The sequence below is a fragment of the Trachemys scripta genome, chromosome 2 (assembly GCF_013100865.1).
Source record: "Trachemys scripta elegans isolate TJP31775 chromosome 2, CAS_Tse_1.0, whole genome shotgun sequence".
Lineage (NCBI taxonomy): Eukaryota > Metazoa > Chordata > Testudines > Emydidae > Trachemys > Trachemys scripta.
This window is the reverse complement of record NC_048299.1, coordinates 276,467,396-276,488,374: the sequence shown is the minus strand read 5'-3', so window position 1 is coordinate 276,488,374 and position 20,979 is coordinate 276,467,396. Positions and strand designations below refer to the sequence as shown.

The 20,979-nt window shown below is 49.0% G+C and overlaps 1 protein-coding gene across 1 annotated transcript in view; it reads right to left on the bottom strand.

The window, feature by feature from the left end:
* ADGRB1 (adhesion G protein-coupled receptor B1) overlaps nt 1–20,294 on the bottom strand; it is a gene marked incomplete in the record, with an annotated part of 371,095 nt that extends 350,801 nt beyond the window's left edge. The window contains 1 exon segment of the mRNA XM_034763711.1: nt 19,937–20,294.
* Between the last annotated feature and the right edge of the window lie 685 nt (nt 20,295–20,979).

Sequence of the window (20,979 nt, the reverse complement as noted above, 5' to 3'; positions counted from 1 at the left end):
GTCCTACATAAGAGCTAGGTATTATTATTTATAATACTTCGGGCCAGGATCCTCCAGTCCAGCTGAGCCGCACTCTGCACAGAACCAGAAGCAGAAAGGTCCAAAACATTTTTTTAAGAGTCTCTTTGTGGGTCCCTGGGACTGGGACTGGCCTAAGATGTAGCTGGCTGCCCATTGTTCCCAGGGGCCATTCTGGCCGCCAGAAGAGCTAGGATTATCCTTTTCCCTGTGGAAAAAACCCTACTCAAGGGCTAGGGAAGGAGACACCCAGGTAGCTGGATAAACCATTTTAAGGTCCTTTTGCGCTCCTAGAGCAGCTCAAAGGAGTCATCAAGGACCCAAGGATCTAGCCTCTTATTTTTACAGACCAACTTTCATCCAGAACAATCAGACTCTTTCTGATGGGAGTGACTCACCAACTGCTGAGAAGGTCACCTCTGGGGTGGCATTCTGTGCCAGTAACACAGTGCCAGCGTTTTAAGGAGGGGACGTGAAGAATAACGGTCTCAGTTCCTCGGGTCAGCAGAATACAATTACCAGCATCAGAATCCAGTCAGGACACCAGAATCAAGCAGAGGACTCCACTCTGCGCAGATGTACTATAAGCTCGGACTGATGGATACAAGACCGCATGCCTAAAGGAGAATGAAATGCAAGGCTCCAAGTAACCCAGTGGAACATAATAAACACAGGGTCAAATCCAGCCTTTATGTACTCCAGTCAGTACAATGGGGAATAATAAAATCAGCCCCTGCACTATAGATTAAACAGACACCTAGGCAATTCCGTTTCCCTCTTTGCTGCTTAGAAATGGTTAAAAGGCAGGAGCAAGAAGACCCTTTCCAGCCAAAGCAAATCATTCCAAGCTTGGACAAAGGGAGTACTGTCATGCACTGTGTTTTCTCCAAAGCTAGTACCCATCTCCTTCAGTGGACTTCACCCTGCTAGCCATGTGCCCCATCCACTGGTGAGAATCAATCCAGGCGTACGTGCTCTCTTGGCCAAGACTTGCATCAGAGATTTCACACGCAATAATGCGGCATCCTGTACTGAACTAGCACTGGGGCAAGTTGCCAAATGCACCTCCCTTACACTAGATAGATCACTATTTGGCAGATTCCAGCTGATCTGCCAGGCAGCACCCCACGAGGTGTTCTTGGAATATTACCTCTAGCTCTTGGTACCCAGACCATAGGCTATTACAGACTCTCTGTTCTGGTTTGGCCCTTTTCAGCCACACTCACTGTTGATTATTCTTTGTCTAACAGTAGCACTGCTGATATCAGGGCTGCCCTGTCGTAGGCAATATATGACCACAAAGGGAGAGACTTCACCTGTCCCCGAGTTTAAAATCAAAATAGACAAGAGGAGTGGGAGGGGAAACTGAGGCACAGAAAGTGGCTGTGACTTGCCCAAGGCCACTCACCAAACATGCCTATTCCAGGCAGAAAAGAGAACCCGGGTCTCCTGACTCTTGGTGGGTTCTACCCACTAGGCCAGACTGCACTGCCTCTTTCTAGCAACCCCTGCTCAGCCCCCAACTCCGATTCACCATATCGGGTGCATCCCAGGCAGGGGAAAGGAGACAGGTGCAAAAACCATATTGTTTGGGAGAAAGACCCTCTGGATTGCCCCTTCCCCAGCTCTGGCAGGTTTTTTGTGAGTTGGGAAATAAGTAGGGTAGTTAAGACGGTAAGTTAATGGCTCAGGTTGGACATCATGCTGTGCACCCCTAGAGCACAGAGTCAGCTCAGGCCTCTGGTCAGCAGTGCCCCTCATGTGCAATGGGTCATAACTCTCAGGGCAGTTCTCCCCTCACTAACAGCACCACCATCACTGGTTCTAATTGTCCCCAACGTTAGCAGTCTCGGCGGAGAGACGAAGGACTCAGTGGTCCCTGGAGACTACACTACACTCCCACCAGCAGGGGTGAGTGAGACTTGTATGGGGCAGCTTCTGTTACAGCGGTGTGTGCTGTGCGGCTTAGGCTACGTGACACAGGCCAGGTCTCCAGCTGGTGTACATCAGTCCAGTTCCACTGACTTCAACAGAGCGATACGGGTGTATACCAGCCGAAGAACTGGTCCAGCAAGTCAATGGCAGGGGTTAAGCAGAGTCTTCAGAGACTCTGGCATCTTTCACCAGCAATAGATTCACACCTGGAAAAAAAAGTGAAGATTAAAAAAATTATAAAAATAAGTGATTGTACAATTCCCTGGATCGGTGCCTCTACGCACCACAGCAGCCCATAGAATCATATGGAATCATTCAGACTTAAAAAGATTAGATCTTTATTTTTGGCCAGAAGAGAATATTTTCAGCGGATGTTTCACCATTTTCACAGCCTCAGACAGGAACTTCTTAAAATCAAGAAAGGGGATGGACTATGTCTGAACACTGTTCTCAAAGAGCAGCTGGCACAATGTGCTGTGGTTGTTCTCACGCAATGCAGATTTTCTCCCCTACTCAGCTCCTACTACCTGGCACGTCCAGACAAGAATATCAGTTTGGAGGCTTTTACAAATTTCTGTTTCTTTACATGAGATGTTTCATAACACTCAAATACCACTGCAATACTGTGCTTCTGGTGGACCACATGAATAACATCTGAAAGGCAAAAAAAAAAAAAAAAATTCAAATCTAAGCAAAACCAGTTTCTTGGTCTGCTCCAAGCACTGAAAGCACCCGTGGATTTCCACACTTGGGCTACACTGGACTGCCCAGACACTGATCATCAGCCAAAGTGGCTCAGAGGCAGATTTTGTCTCTGCCCTCATTATTATTTGTATGACAGTAATGTGAAGAAACCCCAGCTGAGAGCCAGGCCTCAGAGAGCTGGGTGCTCTCATAGTGCAAGAGAGAGCTCCTGCCACAAGACAAGACAAAAGGTGGGAGAAAGCAAGCATCATTAGCATTGTTTTCAGAGGAGGAACTAAGTCACAGTGTGATTAAGTGACTGCCCAAGGTGACACAGAATGAACATAAGAGCGGCCAGACTGGGTCAGACCAAGGTCCATTTAGCCCAGTATCCTGTCATCTGACTGGCCAATGCCAGGTGCCCCAGAGGGAATGAACAGAACAGGTAATGATCAAGTGTTCCATCCCCTGTCACCCATTCCCAGCTTCTGGCAAACAAAGGCTAGGGACACCATCCCTGTCCATCCTGGCTAATAGCCATTGATGGACCTATCCTCCATGAATTTATCTAGTTCTTTTTTGAACCTCCTTATAGTCTTGGCCTTCACACCATCCTCTGGCAAAGAGTTCCACAGGTTGACTGTGCGTTGTGTGAAAAAATACTTCCTGTTGTTTGTTTTTAAATGCCTGTAGCAAAGCCAAGAATTCAGAGATAAATTCAGAGATTCCAAGTTCAGACGGGACCACTGTGATCATCTAGCCTGACCTCCTGCAAAGGGCAGGACAACTGAATCCAGATCTCCCAGGTCTGAGAGCAGGGGCTTACCTGTAATATATTCCTGCTCTCAGATCTCCAGTTTAGGGCAGACTGATGGAACTACACAAGTGACCTGAGCCATGTCTTGCCAATTTTACACTGATTTAAGCCATATAAGCCCCTCCTGCAGTGCCCTCCCAGTCTCTATTACCAAGGCGTTTTAACACAGAGATACACTCTTCTAGAAAGGATGCCTGACTGGCAGGATGGCCTGTGTGTCAAGAAGGATACAAGGCCCCGTTTGGAAAACCTTGCTGAATAGAATAATTAATTCACAACCTCCCACTGCTGCCATTTGCACCAGACTGATTCCCCCCCCCCCCCCATCGACAAATAACTTCCAAGGCAGATTATACTGTCCAATCAACAACTTCAAAAGGGCTTAGCGCTAAAATAAAGCTATAGGGGGCCTTACTAATCGCCGGCATTAAATGGGAAACAAACAGGGTGTTTGGGTTGTGACCGAAGGTGGGAGATTTGGGTTTTAACAACTCAATCATGCTAGAGTGGTGCATGCACATCATGCTGCTTGCGTTCTGTAAATCTTATGTAGAGCGGGATCTCTTCGCTACATGTGGAAATTCAGCTACTTCTGGAGTGGAACGTAGCAGCTGTTAAACACTACCCAGGAGTAATTATAAATAATGCTAATTTGCACTCCTGTAGAACCTTCCTACCATGGCTGCTTGAGAACTAGCACAGTCCAACGAACAGGACGCTGGGTTGGGACTCAGGACACCTGGGCTTTATTGCCAGCTCTATCGCTGGGTGACCTGGGGCAACTCACTTTGCCTTACTTTCTGTGGAACAGAGATAATGATACTGGCCACCTCTGAAATTGTGAAACTTGTATATAGTGCTTTTCCTTGGTAGATTTCAGAGCTAGTTATTCATTATTATTACTTGGGCAAGTGTCTTGCCTCTCTGGTTCCCCTCTCATTCTTTGCCTGTCTTATCAGTTTAGACTGCGAGATCTTTGTGCGTACAGTGCTTAGCACAATGGGGTAGCACCTCTATGGCTCACCGCGATAGACATAATCCGAATCTTCTAGCTGAGGGTCTGAATGTGCTTTATAGACATTAAAGTCTTACCCCCGTGAGGTAACTGTTGTAACCCCTATTTCACCAATGAGACACAGAGAGGTTAAGTGACTTTCCCAAGGTCACACAGGGAAGCCTGTGCCAGAGTTGGGAAGATCACACCAATGTCCCTACTTTTGATTTTGTGCTTTGCCACTAGACAATATTTCCTTCTGCACAACAGTTTTAGGACAGGACATGAAACAAAATACTGTATCCAACTGAAACTCCTGGGGGAGTTTTAGGTCAGGAGAATGCAATGACCTGAACTGGAATATGGCCTCATGCCATGGCCAATACAGCTGCTCTCTCCCAAAGTATCTTGGGACCTTTGACAAGGGGAGCAGTCCAAAATACAACACCTCTCTAGCAGTGCAATATGCCTGGCCCCACGCTGGGGCATTGGTCAGTGCTGGCTCTGAGATAGAGGAGCTACTGTATCACTCACACAATTTCCTGGGGTACCCTGGAATTTTCCCTGGAAGCCTCATCTCAGATCTAACCAAGCACAGCCTGGTTAGCTTACGAGCTCCATCAAGCTCAAAATTCAAAGTGGAATGGCTGCAAAGCTCGATAAGCACAGTCCTGGCCCAATGAGTAGAGTCCATGACTGGGCTGTAGGCTGGTATTAGGCACCGGCAACCTGGTCCTGGCACCCCCAAGTTGGTCTTGTAGAAAGAACCACAGTGGAGGCTTGTATGTTGTCAAGTCCCCTGAGCTGGATGCAGGCGTCTCTCTTGTCTGCTGTGATCTCCACTAAGACCTTAGCTCCAAGGCGTGGCATCCATCAGGACAGCACTACCGGAAGTCAAGCCGAGCTCTAGTGCTCCGGGTGTGGATACCATCTGTTTGCAAGTGTTTGTGCTTCTAATCAGCAAATCACCAACAATAGCGAACGCTGTCTCATTTCCCACCGACACTTGTTGAATTATCATTCCCCTTATTGTTCTGCATCAGAATGACAGGAAATCACTCGCCTGTCCTTTGCCTCCCACTCTTTCCCTCTCCCTGATAGTCCTGCCTGCTGTTCTGGCACAATGCACAGAGATTGGTACAGCCGCTGGTTAGACTGGGCCCATAGTGAGAAACTGCCGAGTGCCCAGTCGTGCCCCCAACGTACAGCCAAGTCCTTCTATAGGGAAGGACCTAGAGATTCTGCAGCCCTCTCCCAGCTAACGGCTGGCATCCCAGGTACTCTTCAGCAGAGGCGGAGGGCACAGTGTCCCTGTGCAATCAGTAACCAGGGTGGAGCTCTTGCACGGGGTGAGGGGCAGGCAGGCGTCTGGATCCAGTGCTGAGTGTCTGAACACCCTGCAAGTGCAGAACCCCACTTTGCAGCAGCACCACCAAATGCACAGGCTGCAGGATCAGAGCCGATGCCGGTGGATCCACCAGCTGTTAATCCCACAGAGCTGGGGAAGAAGGGGCTGCCCCAAGTCTGCACTAGTTAGGGTGCAGCTGATGGGGGTGGAATCTCCCCTCTCACAGCCCCTGGAAAATGCGCCTTGAGCCTAGCCTGGCTATTTAGGCTTGGTATAGCCAAGGAGAGCTCAGCGAAGGAATTCAGGAGAGAGATGTAGGGTGTACGGTGATTGCCAGCCACAGTAGGGAATGGACTCCTCCATCACAGGTGAAACATTACGCAACCAGGCCAGGTGCATTGATACTGTAGAGCAAGGACTCTGAAACTTGTGGTAATGACCATTGTCGAGGGCAGGGTTAGTCTAAGATGGGGTGGCCAACCTGAGCCTGAGAAGGAGCCAGAATTTACCAATGTACATTGCCAAAGAGCCACAGTAATACGTCAGCAGCCCCCCATCTGCTCCCCAGCCCCCAGTGCCTCCCGCCTGCCGGCAGCCCCCACAAATCAGCGCCTGCTCCCCGCTCCCACCACCCATCGCAATCAGCTGTGTCACACACGCAGGAGGCTATGGAGGGGAAGGGGAAGGAGTAAGGGCATGGCAGGCTCAGGAGCCTTGGGGGAAGGGGTGGAGTGGGGCAGGGCTTGGGGCAGAGCAGGGGGTTGAGCAGTGAGCACCCCCCAGCACATTGGAAAGTTATCATCTATAGCTCTAGCCCCAGAATCAGTGCCTAGGTAAGGAGCCGCATATTAACCCCTGAAGAGCTGCATACGGCTCTGGAGCCACAGGTTGGCCACCCCTGGTCTAAGACCTAGATGGAGGGAGAGATATGGCTGGACCCATTGAGTTTTTCCCCAAGGCAGGTCTCAAGGAGAAGGTGACGACACATGCCGTCGGTGGAGTTTAGCCCCAATGCAGAGTGAGCAGAATCTATGTTACGGGGACAGCGCTGGGCTGTCTTGTAAGGTCATGCAGTGCAGCCCTCTCCACCCAGAACCATGCAGCGCTCTCAGGAGCCACTCCTGCCAGTTTGGTTGTTCTGCAGCTTTACTGGGAGGGACTGAAGATGGGCATCTAAGTGATAACCCACCGGAGTTCCTTCCTTCTAATAGAACCCTGGTCAATAAGCCTCGCAGATCAAAGCCTGCAGCCGGTGAAAGACGCTCCCAGAACTCTAATGGTTACAGACAGAATGGACCTGGTGGCTAGTCAGTCCCACCAGGGTCCATGCAGGATTCTTCCTTACATTGTGTTCCCTAGCCCAGCAGTTTTCAACCTTTTTTCATTTGTGGACCCTTTAAAAACTTTGAATGGAAGTGCAGACCCCTTTGGAAATCTTAGGCACTCCCAGGAGGTCCGCAGACCCCAGCTTGAAAACCACTGTCCTAGGGTTGTCTTCAAGTCAGCTTAACTGGCTAACAGACCTCCTGGTCATCATTCATACAGCCCTAAGGTGCTTGGACCCAGCTGGGAAGCTCAGCATGGCAGTGCATCCCAACAGGACACTTAGCCAGCAGAGCCCACATGGCTCCTTGTCAGGACTAGAGATTTCTCAGTGGAGAACCTGAGCCATGGAGCAACTCATGCCAGGACTCTAAGCCATCTCCAGGCTGGATACAAAAGCTACCTCTTCACCCAGGTATTCCTCAGCGGGATGATCTGGGTCACTCAACACGACCCATCCGAGCGTGCAGAACGGAGCTGTTTGGAAACATGGGAATAGGTCTCACCACAAATATTCCTTAACATTCTTCTCCTGATTTTTCCATGTTCAAAGTTTCTAGAGCCAGCATGGCACCCGGGGCCAGTCCATGCACTTGTCCAGCTACTGCAACCAGGGATGCTTTAGAAACATACGCAACAGCAATCATCAAGCCCGTTCTGATATTTTAGCCTTACTTTTCATTTGCTTATTTGACTCCCAAGGCTAATGGACGTTGCACTGGGATGTCCCATAACTCTTTGCAGGGCCTGTCTCCTGCTACACCCTCCCGCCACGTTTCAGATCACACACATCTGTTCTGCCAACAGCAGAAGTGTCTTGATTTTAAGACTCAGAAATTCTGGACTATCTTGCTAACCAGTACCATTTTACGAAACACACAAAAGCTGGCAGGAGCCATTGGGTCAGTACAAGGTATACAGGATTTTTTTTTTAATTGTCTTTAGCTATTAAAATGTTCTGGACACCGATTAACTGTCTGTGCTCAGTATTGATTACCGGTCACCTGCCTTGAAATTGGAACTTCAAGCACTTTGATGAATGGATTGGAAGGTTTGCCTCGTTTCACAGAAGTGCTCCTGCGCCCATCTTCTCTGCTGAGATGCTAGCTTGCACTTCTCAGGGAGCCCCTGGGGAGATCTTTCTGCTGCCTAGAGCAATGACACCTGGGAAGGTGGGAGGGTGACGCTCCACAGCTGCATATATATATGGTCCCCACAGTCATTAGTGGGGATGAAGCCTGGAACCATCAGCACAAGCCCCTCCCATTGTAGCTAAAGGAGTAATTCCAACAGCGGTAAAGAACAGGTTCTTATCCTGGCAGAGATCAGCCACCCGGAAGAGACATGGGCACAGGGCAATAACCCCATTTGTCACAGCTGTATATCAGCACAAGTCCACGCTATGTCAAGGTGCTGGCTCTATCTATGTAAGTGACCAGTTGGCCCAGCACTTCAATTCACAATACCCTAATAATCTGGAGACTCACAGGGCTGCATTTGCTCTTCCAAGAAGGCTGCCTAAATTCCTTGTTGCGTCATATCTACTTCCAAAGCATAAAAACAAAGAGATGTCCCTTTAAGGGGGCGATTGCATGTCCCCTGCATACAGATTAGCACTGTGTCTGTTCCATAGGGTTTATTAAATGAGACTATACGTAAATACCTAACTGAAACATAAGAAGCTTGGAAGGGCCAAGATCCACCAATTCCATCCTCCACAGAAAGAAACTGATGGTATGGGATATGCCTGCAGTGTTCCTCACATCACGGAACAGACAGGAGTTGGCTGCAACAAATAGATAGGGGTTTGGGATGGGGGGCTCACCCCACACTCGCCTAGAAAGAGTTAATGAGGCTGAGAAGGGGCTGATTAACTAGAGAGGCTGCCTAACTCCCCTCAGGTGTGGCCCGAGGAATCCGTGATTGAGGATGGAGCTCAGCTGGAAGGAATAGTTGCGGCTGCTATAAAGCCAGGAAGTTGGCCGTGAGAAAGGGCTGCTGTGAGGGAAACGATAGCCACTCTCTGGGCATTAGAGAGGGAAAGGAGGAATCCTTGCAAGAGAGTAGAAACCCTGGGGGTCCAGGCTCTGAAGGAAGGTACGGAAGCCTGAAAGAAGCAGAGTACGAAAAGGCTCAGGGAAACAGCAGCAGCAAGGTGGGACATTGCAAACCTTGGCTGCTGACATGAGGGTCCCTGAGCTGGAACCCAGAGCCGAAGGCAGGCCCAGGTTCTCCTACCAACCACTGGGGAAGTGGCACACTCAGGGCAGTGGAGTTGAAGACTGCCTGGAACCGTTCATCTTGTGGGACTCTGCTACCCCAGAAAGGGAAACACAGAAGGACCGTCCTAGACAGAGGGCCCAGCTGCAAAGAGGGAGCGCGCTGAGTCCCAGAGGGGCTGCGGTGAGGGTAAATGAGCAACGGAAGGGAGGTCAGACCTGGATGGAGCTAATCCTTGGAGCAGCCAGGAGGAGATTACTCACTGCAGGTGGCGAGCACCCCAAGACAGGGTTCCCCTCTTGAGGTTTTAGGACCGGTGGTTTTCCCTAGCTATCTAGCTCCCCCACTGACCAGCGTAGCCAATAAAGCCCCATGGGACCCAACATGGTCTCCCTCAATCTGACCTGGCCTTCACAGTCCTGGAATGCCTGCTGACTACGCTACGGTGTCCCAATGGACATGCTGTCCCCACTGGTTGCATCAGAGGAACAACTCATGAGCACTCGGCCAAAATTCCCTCCCAAACCTTAATACCAAGTTCAGTTCCACCCGTTTCACAGGAGCAAGCATCACTGTAATTACACCTCATCCCATATAGGCCCTAAAACAAAATTGGTGTCTAAGTATTTGTCCAATGTGATTATTCTTCCCCCCCCGTGAATCTCTGGATCCTGTGCGTGCCCCTTCCTGTCTTACTACACTGGCAAAGGCATGTGTGGGAATCGGGGCCCTCCTACATTCTCCCACGTGTGGTGAGCTTGCAGTGAACTCCACAAGGCTACACACTCCCTCCATTCCCTTCTTCCTGAGCACAGACACAAAGAGTTTTCCATCAGCAATTAACCCCCGGTTCAGCTCAATAGGACGGATTTGATTGTAGAACAATATATGAAAAGTAAAGATTAGCAGGGCAAGCTCTTTAATGCTCTAAGCATCAGTGCAGCTACTTAAAATCAGATTTCTCTTCCCCCTTGGTGCTTGATTAAAGGTTTTTCAGGCTTCCCTTTCCCATTTCCAGATGCTTAAGTGGGGTGACGGAGAAAAAAAAAAGATCGCTGAAATGACAAGAGTGTGCATCTCAGGTATCTTTGGGACAATAATGTACGTCTGGGTAGCACTCTGTGTGCGCTAATGCAATGGTTCGGTATTGCTAATCAGCGTGGAATGGCGCAATGGACTTAGCAGGGCATTTCAGGAATCAGCAGATATTCTTAAAAGACTCACGCTTGGTACAGAAATAGACTCAAAGAGTCAGCTCAGGTGCATGGCGATTTATTCAAACTTTGCATGGTGGCAAAGTCCGCTACGACAAATATCTGATTAAAGCAACACAACCATAAATCCCAAGCACCCGAAGGCAACATCTAATGAATAACTGACTTGTATAGCGAACAAACCTGTGCAGTAAATCAATCCATCAATGGGGCTTTCGACACAAGCGAGTCCATCAGAACAAATTTCCTTAGGAAGGTATACTGAGCTGGTGAGGGAAATGCACGTGCCAGGAACCAATGGATGTATGTTTCAAAGAAAGAACACTGTTGCTAAATAACGGAGCTTGAAACTGACTCCTATCCCTGCCTGAGTCATCTGCAGAGACAAAGGGCTATCAGCCAATGTATAGAGTTGGGTCAAATGATTACCCAGTGATACTGCTTTCACCATGCAAAGGGTTATACAGGGCCAGTCTAGAAGTCAGAGGAGGGGCAGCTAGCACATGTATTAATGTGCCCAGTCCTAGTGCCTTAGCTTTCATAAAAAGTATCAAGATGATACAGGTTGAGAGAGGGTGACAGAACAGGCCTCACGAGGAAAGGCGAAGGGATGCACGTTAATGTAATAAAGTAAATTCATGCTTTGTGTTAGTGTGGTGCCTTTCATCTGAGGATCTCAAATGTGAAAAAGTATCATTTGGACAAATTCATCCCTGGTGTGACTCTAGCAAGGTAAATGGAGTTATACCAAGGAAGAATTTAGCCCACCACCCCCATTTTACGGGTGGAGAAACTGATCCACAAATTGGCCAGAGCCTAAATTAAGTATCCACTGATTTTGACCACCTCAATTTTTGGACTCCCAATCTGTGCCACCTCATTTTCAGAGGTTCTGCGTACCTACAATGCCATTTGACTTCAATGGGCGCTCAGCATCTCTGACCATCAGGTCCTGTGTGACTCAAGATTGGTACCCAAAGCTAGTGGACGCTTTTGAAATGGTAGGCTTAAGTGACCAACCGAACTGCACAGAGAAAGTCAGTAGCATTCCTGGAACTACAACCCAGCTCTCTCAATTCCCCATCCTGTGCTCTAAACAAGGAGACCACACTGCCTCCCATAGTGATGACATCTAAAGGAGGAAGCATGATAATGGTCTCTAAACTATGTAAGGGGTCATACAGTTGGGATGGAAAGGACTCTATCGACAACAACAAGAGCAAAATAAGGAGCCAGGGGCATCAGCCATGGACAATGCCACACAGACGAGTTTATCTTGAAAATTAGGATGAATTTCCAGTAAGCAAAGGACAATCTGACAGCAGGAGCAAGACCAGATGAGTGCACAGAAGGGAGACGTGCATGGACAGGAATCGTGTAACGCTGGTCACTGGAGTCTGAATTAGATGACATGAGAGATGCCTTCCAAACTCTAACTTAACATAGAACCATTTCAGAAAAAAAATTCCTGATGCTCACTTGCTCGGGGTCTAACTGATCGCCATATGTGGGGTCAGGAAGGAATTTCCCCCCAGGTCAAATTGTCAGTGACCTTGGGGATTTATCTCCTGCTTCTGCGGCATCTGGGTGTGGATCGCTTGCCAGGATTACCTAGATATATCTCACTTAATCATTTGCCTGTCATTGCAGGAGTCTGTGGCACATAATCTGGTATCCTATAATACTTTGGTCTTACTTCTGTTGCTTGGCTTAGGGTGTGGGTGCTGGGTGGGATTGGTGGCCTGTGAGATACAGGTGGCCAGACTAGATGATCCAGTGGTCCCTTCTGGCCTTACACTCTATGACTTTATGTTCCTAGAGCTACTGTCAACTTCTTGGGCCAAATCCATCCATGGCATAACTCTAGTGAAATCAACACCCTGGTTCTGGACCTCTGTCTAGAATAGACTTTCCACTCTAACCGGTTCAGTGTTTTCCTTATGCTGTTAGCGCAGTGCCCATATAGTAAGCACTTTCATACCACCTACAATGGAATGTTACATCTCACCATGTGGGGGGGGTTCCACCCCCGAGTATGGTCCTATTGGAAATGGTTGAGACTAGTCACACCAAATGTTCATATTGGTGGGCTGAAGGGAACAGAACAATTTCCTCTCAAGAGCTCGGTATTTAATCCTCCTCCAAATAGTATTTTCATCTTTCATGCCATGCTGCCCCATAAATTCAGCAGCATGACTTCATACATAACATAGCTCAGGATCTCTATGGCTAATTTCAGGTCAGCTGGCCACTTTCTGATCAAAGCTTCTGAAGGCATTTTACGGAAGGTAGACAGTGAAAAAGAAAAAACCTCCCTCTGGTTTAATTTTGAAAACGCAAAGGGGGGGAACTCACTCCAACAAAAAAAAAAAAATCAGCAAATGATCTCTCATGTTCTCCGACAGAGGTAACCAATTTAAATTTCCATAAAGGAGGCAGTGATGTGTGTCTTTGGGAAATGGAGTCACCAATCAAGCAGTCCTCTGATTTAAAATATTATCTTTCTTTTTTAATTTTCTGAGGGCTTCCTGGAGCAACACAAAAGATTATCTCAGCGTAATCAAACTAATACAAAACCCCTTGCCCTCAGACTATCTGTAAGTAATTTGCAAGACCAAGACACAGTGTCTGAAGGGATGTCATTTGTTTCTAATTCTCTTTTATATGTGTTTTATAAAATTCCAAGTATACTTCACACTGTGCTTTTAAGCAGCCAGCTACCACACAGCATACCTGCTAGAGAGGAGGAAGAACTGAGTTGGACACAGCCGTCCATCGTCATGTTGCCTCCTTTTTTGATCTGAGCGCCTAATCACATTTCAGGTGCCTGGGGATCTTCAGGTTGGAAGTGGGAACTGATGGAGTCAGGTATTCTCTTTGATACCACCTTGTTTATTTACAAGGACTGTACAGAGTCCTGCTTCTCCCAATGCAGAAGGAACCAAGAACAGAAGGAGCAGTTTCCCAGCTTACAGCCCCAAGCCTCTTTAGCCAACAGCCCCAAAAGCTCTCTCTCTAGCTTTTCCCAGGGTCACACCATGCTCACAGGCTTTCTTGCCTCTCTCTGATCCCACTTGTTGTGTGTTCTCTCTCACACATACCCACATACGCCTGAGCACAATATCCAGTGGACCCCCCACCCCACCACAGGGTGCTAGTTACTGGGCACACTCTGTTAGATTTTGTTTTAGGTGTAGCCCCTTAGCCATCCCTTTTACCTATCTTAAACAAAGGGCCTGTTCTCACATCAGTTTGACCAAGGTTTTAACTCAACCCATAACAAGGTTTCGCTCAGCACAGAACAGTAACGATTTGTGTTCAAAGGACACGTGAAGGATTAAACACTGGAATAAATTGCCTAGGGAGGTTGTGGAATCTCCATCTCTGGAGATATTTAAGAGTAGGTTAGATAAATGTCTATCAGGGATGGTCTAGACAGTATTTGGTCCTGCCATGTGGGCAGGGGACTGGACTCGATGACCTCTCAAGGTCCCTTCCAGTCCTAGAATCTATGAATCTATGAATCTATGAAGAGCATTTGTTGGTCTCAGCCTAGCCCTACATGAATTCTTCTCTGCACCACCGGACTGCCATGCAATCTTAAGTGTGCTGGTACTGTTAGCGTGCCCTGTGCAGGAGGAGCTTCATATGGGAATAGCAGGGACTAATGCAAGACAGTTAAGCAGTGCACTGGAAGAGCTGTGTCTGGGACATCCACTACTGGAAGAGTAGAAGATGCTACCAATCAGAATTGTGATGGCTTTGCCAGAGTTGTGTAGTGCCCCAGGACCGGGAGAGCAAGGGGTGCTGCAGACCAGGGTGGTGGTGGCTCACGATCCTGCTTCCATTGAAGCTAAGGGCAAAAAAATCCAATTGACTGCAGTCATGTCGGACTGGCCCAAGAACCACAAGGGCTACTGCCAATCCTACTGGTGGTGTAACATCCAGGGGCAGCTTGAAAGATACCTCCCCTGGCACACTGTGCTTGCCTTCAGCTAGACTCCACATTCCAGTGTGCATCAACTTATCCCCCCATTAACCGCACACCCAGTAGAGATTGGCAGTTAACCCACTAACCTGCAATCCCAGTCTCCAGCGCCGCCTGTTCTACCCAATGAAACATGCACCCACATGCCAAACACCCCCTGCCAAGAGGGATCTCCAGACCAGCATGGAAGGCAACATTTCCACTGGGAGCAGAACGGTTAGAAAATGGTCTCTCCAGCTGACACAAGCAAAGCTTTATATAGATATATATTTGCCGGGCTTGGTAGCTGATGCATCCTGCTGTCAGATATCACACAGCACTTTGTCTGCAGACATGTTCTGCTAGTTCCATATAATGCAGTACGATCAATAGAGACTGTTTTCTACAAATCGCCCGGCCAGATGCCAAAGCTTTTTCTTTGTGTTTGTTTGTTTTTTAAGACCCACGTTGGAGTGTGTTTACTTTAGTTTTCCTAAGAGAAGGTATCTTTAAAAAGGGACTAGTCAGACCCCACCCACCCCGCCGTGTGCAAAACCCCTGCACTTCTTTCACACCCCCTGGAGATCAAACAGGAGAGGTTTGAGTGCCCAAGAAACACAGGCTCACACTCAAAAACGAGCTTTGATTCATTTGTTTACCACTGCAGATTTTCTGCAGGTAATTAATTAGCCATTCCTATACCTAGCAACAGGTGGGCACAGGCTTGTCCGCGAAAACGGAGAGGCAGGCAGGTATTTCATAACAGACCCACTTCAGCCTTCATAGACTGGGCTCATTAGAAGGTGAATTCATTTGCACACTAAGGACAAAAAACAACCCTGAAAACACCTGCATTTCTTAGGGGGAAAAATACATTTGATTTTAGCTTTGCTTTCCCTACCTGTGTGAAAGTGCAGCATCCATCCCCATGAAGAAAATAAGCACCAGATTCCTGCAAAACACTCATGCCCATGAGTAACTGGAGTGCTTAGGTGAGTAAAGTGACTCAAGTGAGTAAGCCTCTGCAAGAGTGGACTTAAAACATGCTTCCCTCCTTACCCCCCCACCATCTGACTGCAGGCTACCCATTTCATAGGTAGCATCTTAATATCAGACATCAGAAAGTGTAAGGAGACAGCAAACACACAACCCATGGCAAAGGGCAGACACGTGCCCACTTAATTGGCTTGGATATGAAATCTATGCACAGCCTGATCTACATACAGAGAGCGATTTCACTCAGACAGCATCGCTTCACCGTGGAGAAGAATCAGAACAGATTCTCTGTGTTACAAGCTGATGTTCAAACCCAGGCAACGCCGGAGGGGGAGAAGCGGTTGATTAAACAGCATCAGGAAAATCTCTGGATTGGGAAGGAAATATTGTATAGACAGAAGGGAACAAATTAAATCGCCTTTGATATTGTCTCTCTCGCTGGCGGTTTGGAAGACTTACTTATTGCCTTTCCAGCTATCATCATCCCCTTTCTCTGCTTTTTGAAAGTGCAGGAAAAGAAGCCAATTCTTTCGTGGTATTTAACTTTTAAAAAAATGAGCCTTGGACCCCAGGTGGAGTATAACTGAACAGCTAGCGCCATCTCTCTGTCACTCTGTGTCATCAAAACTAGCTACATCCAGCCCAAAAGACACCAAGACGATCCAGGGCCAAATCCACCCCAAGCGTAAATCCACTGAAGTCAGCCGAGTTACATCAAGGACGATTGTGGCTCACTGTCCTTTGCAACAAGAAAGAACAAAAAAATGGATCTACACAGCCACTTCCCCTCCCCCCTACCTATACACACACACACACACACACACACACACACACACTCAGTTTATCTGGAGCTGTGCGGTATTAAATGCAGGAGACTGTAATAATCCTTCTCAAGCTAAACCCTGACCATGGTAAATCTCTGATGGGGTTTGCTAAAGTGGGTTAGAAATGGGAGGTATGGCTAGGTTATTAGCATAATACAAAAAAACAACCCCACCACTCCTCTCCTTTTGCAGAGGTGGGACAAGTAACCACAGGAAGGAGAGGGGGAGGCAGACAAAGCGGCGCCTTGCAGTTCATCTCAAGCTTAGATGATGGACTCCCAGCTGCGTGTCCCTCCTGGGACCAAAGCAAGCGAGTCACAAAGCAGGTGGCTTCTCTCTTTCTCGCGGGTCGCTCCTGGCAAGTGCCTTTAGCTCTGAGAGCGGACTGGGACCCCTCTCTCCCCCTCCAATCAGAGGGGCAGACGCGCCTGGGGAACGCAGATCCCTGACGACTCATTTACCCTCTCTGCCTCAGTTTCCCCATGTTTATAAACCAAGGGGTGGGGGGGTAATATTCATCTACCTCACAGCGGCGCTATGAAGATTTGCTACCGCCCTTAATCACGTACAGCCATACACAGATATATATAACCATGGCACTTCAGCCTTCACTGGTACCGGCTACGCATCCAGCCATCAGTTTTCCTCTAGCCCTGAACATCCATTTGAAGAGTGCAGAGCATGTCAACCCGAATGGTGCTCACAAGCCCAGAGGACTCAAATCTCCTTGTTGAAAACCTGCCAGGGGGGCTGGCTGGGGAAGGGAAGGCTCGCAGATCTGTAATTCTGCAAAGGATCATAGATTTCCATTTCCCAGGTAGTGCTCAACTGCGGGTGATTTGCCAAGGGCCAGGCGCCAGGAGTCCCCCCACCCCACCCTCTGCTTGACTTCAGCCCTTTCTAGTGCGTCCTCCGCAGTGAAGTGAGTTCGGGAGGCATAATGCGCACTGACCCCGGGATAACTCGGGATGGAAGAGCTCCACAGAGCAGGGGGGAAATAATCCCTGCTCCTTGATTAGAAAGTGAAATGAGATCTCCTCCAGCAGCCCCGCTCCCGGAGCAAAGGACAGCCAGTCTCTTTCCAGCTGGGAAGCTACCCCTCAGTGGGAGCGGTCTGGATTTTTAAAGCATTTCACCCATCCTCCTTCTCCCCCCCCAAAAAAAAAAGGATTATAAAAAACGTGCCCCCTTCGGATCGACACACCCCTTCCCAGCTGCCCTCATCTACAGCCGCTGCGATTTTCAGCAGCCTCCGAAGCAAAGCAGTTAAAGGCAATGGATCAAATAAACTCCCTGGGGCGTCGATGGGGAGTGGGTCCCGAGAGCGGAGATCGAAGGCGTAAGAACGGCAGGACCTGGGTGAATTTGGAATCGATGTCATATACATTTGACGGGGGAGGGGGTCGTTTCCATTACAGTCCCAGGCTGCCTCCCACCCCACCAATCCCGCATTTATGCAGCTTCCAAGCTCATCTCTCAGCTGATCTATTTGCTGTTCGCAATAGCCAAAGCCTATATTCCCTCGTTACTCTGTCCTTATTAAAGTCGCTCGACTCAACTCCACCGCCTGCCCGGGGTAATTTAATAACGCTGCAACTGTCGTTTGAGATCAAATAAATAAATAATCAACAGGTAAAGGGAGAGGGAAAGGAAGGGGGAGACCCATTTACCAGGCACGAAGTGCTTCCAAATGTCCGCCTGTTTGTCCAATGACAGCATCCTTCCCAAGGTGTTTCTTCCAGAGATCATTTGCATTTCAAGGCGCTGAAAATCGCACAGGCAGGTTTTAGCATCTGGGCCAGGTGGGTTTTGCTCGTCCCTGTCACCAGTCATATCAACTGCGCTGGACCTTTCCAGGGATATATTTCTAGAGAATTTGAACCTGAGCATAGAAAGATCCTCGCCAGAGTTGGAGCTGTTCTGTTATTTTTTTTTATTCTGCCCTTTGCCTTGATAGTCACATTCCTCGGTGCAATTAATTCATTTGGATTATTTGCATGAACTGGGCAGTGGTACCCTGCGTGAGTCATACATTTGCCTCCCTGCGCTCCAGTAAATAAAAAAGTACCAGCTACCTTGCTGAGTTTATTGAAAACCCGTGACAGGCTCCTGTCTCTTCGTATCCGCTGCTTGGACAGAATCCGGTTGGACATTGGTGGGAAAATGTATATTAATCCTCAGCCTTCTGTTTCCTAACAGCCTTCTCAGAGCCCTGGCTGAAATATCTGTATGTGAAGGCTACGTTGATCACCTCCATCATATCATCTACATAGAATGGCACGCAGTGAAATATATTTTAAAAAGGAAGAGGTGGACGGGGAGAGGGGAAAACCGACAAATTCTGCTGTAATTAAGCATCCCTGAGGGAGTCTTCTTTTTTTCCACAGTGCTGGCTAATTCATGCCTGGGTTTTAAAAATACTGAACGGGCCATATCTCCAGCAGCACTAGGAACTGTGTGTGTGTGTGGGGGGGGGGGGGTTGATCTGCACCTATGTTAAAGGGTCGTTTTCTAAGATGTGAGACAAAGTGTTGATGGGGTGGAGCGGGGAGGCAAGAGATGGAGAGAGACAGTAAAGGTTTGCGCCTTTTCAAATGATTGTCTGCAGCGGTGCGCTGGTAATAAACAACACCAAAAAGGAAGGGACGGATGGCTACCAAAACTCCCCTGGAGAGAGAGGACGAGATGGAGGCTGGGGAGGAAAGGCAAGTCACTCCCGCTGTAAGTAAACACAACTGCGATTCCATCACACACTTTGTTTTCCCACCTCGCAGACTAAACACAGTCTAGGGCATGTCCGCCTGAAATCTGCCTCTCAACAACAGTTAGCCCCATGCCACTGTGCAGTTTAGACCACGTTGGCTTTGCAGCACGGGGGCAATCTTTGGAGGGTGCTAGTTTCCTCTTCTTTCTTCCAACCCCCCCCCCCCCCCGGTTTGCTTTCATATCCTTCCCCCCTCCTCCCCAAAAGCATCCCCTACGGAGGGGTGGTTCGTTTCCCCGGGCTGCGCGTGCATACATGCGCTTTTTCTAGGCGCACCAGTATTTTCCACGGCGCCGGTTTGTGTTACCGACCGGACCCGCGTCTACAAAAGCTACAAAACTTCAAATCGAAGGTAGGAAGATTTGGCTTGGAACCGAAAGGGAGGAGAAAGTATGTGCCCGAGAGAGAGGATGGGTTGACATGCTCTCCGGGTCTGTTTCAAAAGGAAACCTCAGAGTCTCATTCTCAGGTCCTGCTTTTTTTCATTGCCTTCCAATGATGAGAAGCCCCCCACATTCCATCCAAAGCAGGACAGCAAGCAAGCGCCCCTCGTTTTCTTCCCATCCGGCCCCCCATCAATAAGAAAGAAGCATCTTACCTGATGGACTTTCTAGATTATATCCCGCTCTCCCTTTCTGGCCAATTCCAAATGGAAACCACCAACAAATCCAGGGGTAACCAAACAAACATTTGGCAGCGTGTGAAGTCCTGGAGAATGAGGCAGCGCTCTGGCTCGCTCGCCCTCTCCCCCCACCCCCACCCCCCTGCCCCACTCGCTTCTTTATTCGAAATATTTAACTTTGATTTAAAAAAAAACCTAAAAGAAAAATACCTTTGGCGTCGCTGCAGGAAGGCGGCTGGGAGAGAAAAGCGGAAAGCAATAAATAAAGGAATCCTTAGCAGAGCGGGGAAAATACAATTAAAAACCAGCCAATGATTAGATCCACTGAGACAAGCAAGTCTTCTTTTAAAAAATGAAAGGACGGTTCGGGGTAGCTTTCCCACCAGTGCAGAGAGAGACCGGTCTTCCCGGGAAAGAGACGTTGGTTAAGATCCACTGGGGTCTGTCTGCTTTTTTTTTTCTTTCCCTCTTTTTAATTCCCACTTCTGAACCGCTCGCTCGCTCTCCCTCTCTGTGAAACTAGATCCAGTCTGTGTAGCCAGGGGCTGCATTAAGGATTACATCAGGCTTTTATAAGCTTCCCAGATCACACATTAGAGTGAGGGGGGGAGGGCTGGAGGAAGGAGGGAGCGCTAGGAGAGAGGGAGGGATAAAACACACACACAGCGAGCTCTGGAACAGGCGGCTATAGACCGAGCCCCTCCTCGGGCACATTCTGGCACGGGGCATGCTCCCCCGGCCCGGCTAGAGACGGACAGGGACCTGCAGGAGCCAAGGGAGCGCTGAGAACCGGGCAGCTTCTCCGGAGAACTTCGCTCGGGGGAGCAGGGAGGTGAAGGGGGTGACAGTGGTGGTTAGTGCTTGTGCTGTTGATTACACATAAATCACCAAATTCAAGTGTCACCGTGATGAGGAGCCCGGGCAGGTAATATCACACACACACAAACACACACACACACACACACCCCTCCCGGGGAGATTGCAGCCATAGCGAGGCCGGGCTGGACGCGAAGCTGGATCGGATGGAGCGCAGCGCCCTGGCGGAGAGAGGGGAAGCCCGCGGCCAGGCGCAGGGACCTCGGCGGCTCGCTTGCTCGCTCCGGAGAGGCTCTTTCCCGCACGCCGGGGAGCTCCAGGCAGGAGGGGGCTAAGGGAGCGGGGCAGAAGCGCCGCCGGATGGAGAGAAGCAGAGCGCCAGGGGTAGGGAAGGGGGGGACAGAGAGGCGCACCCAGGAGGGTCAGCCTTGCGCGCT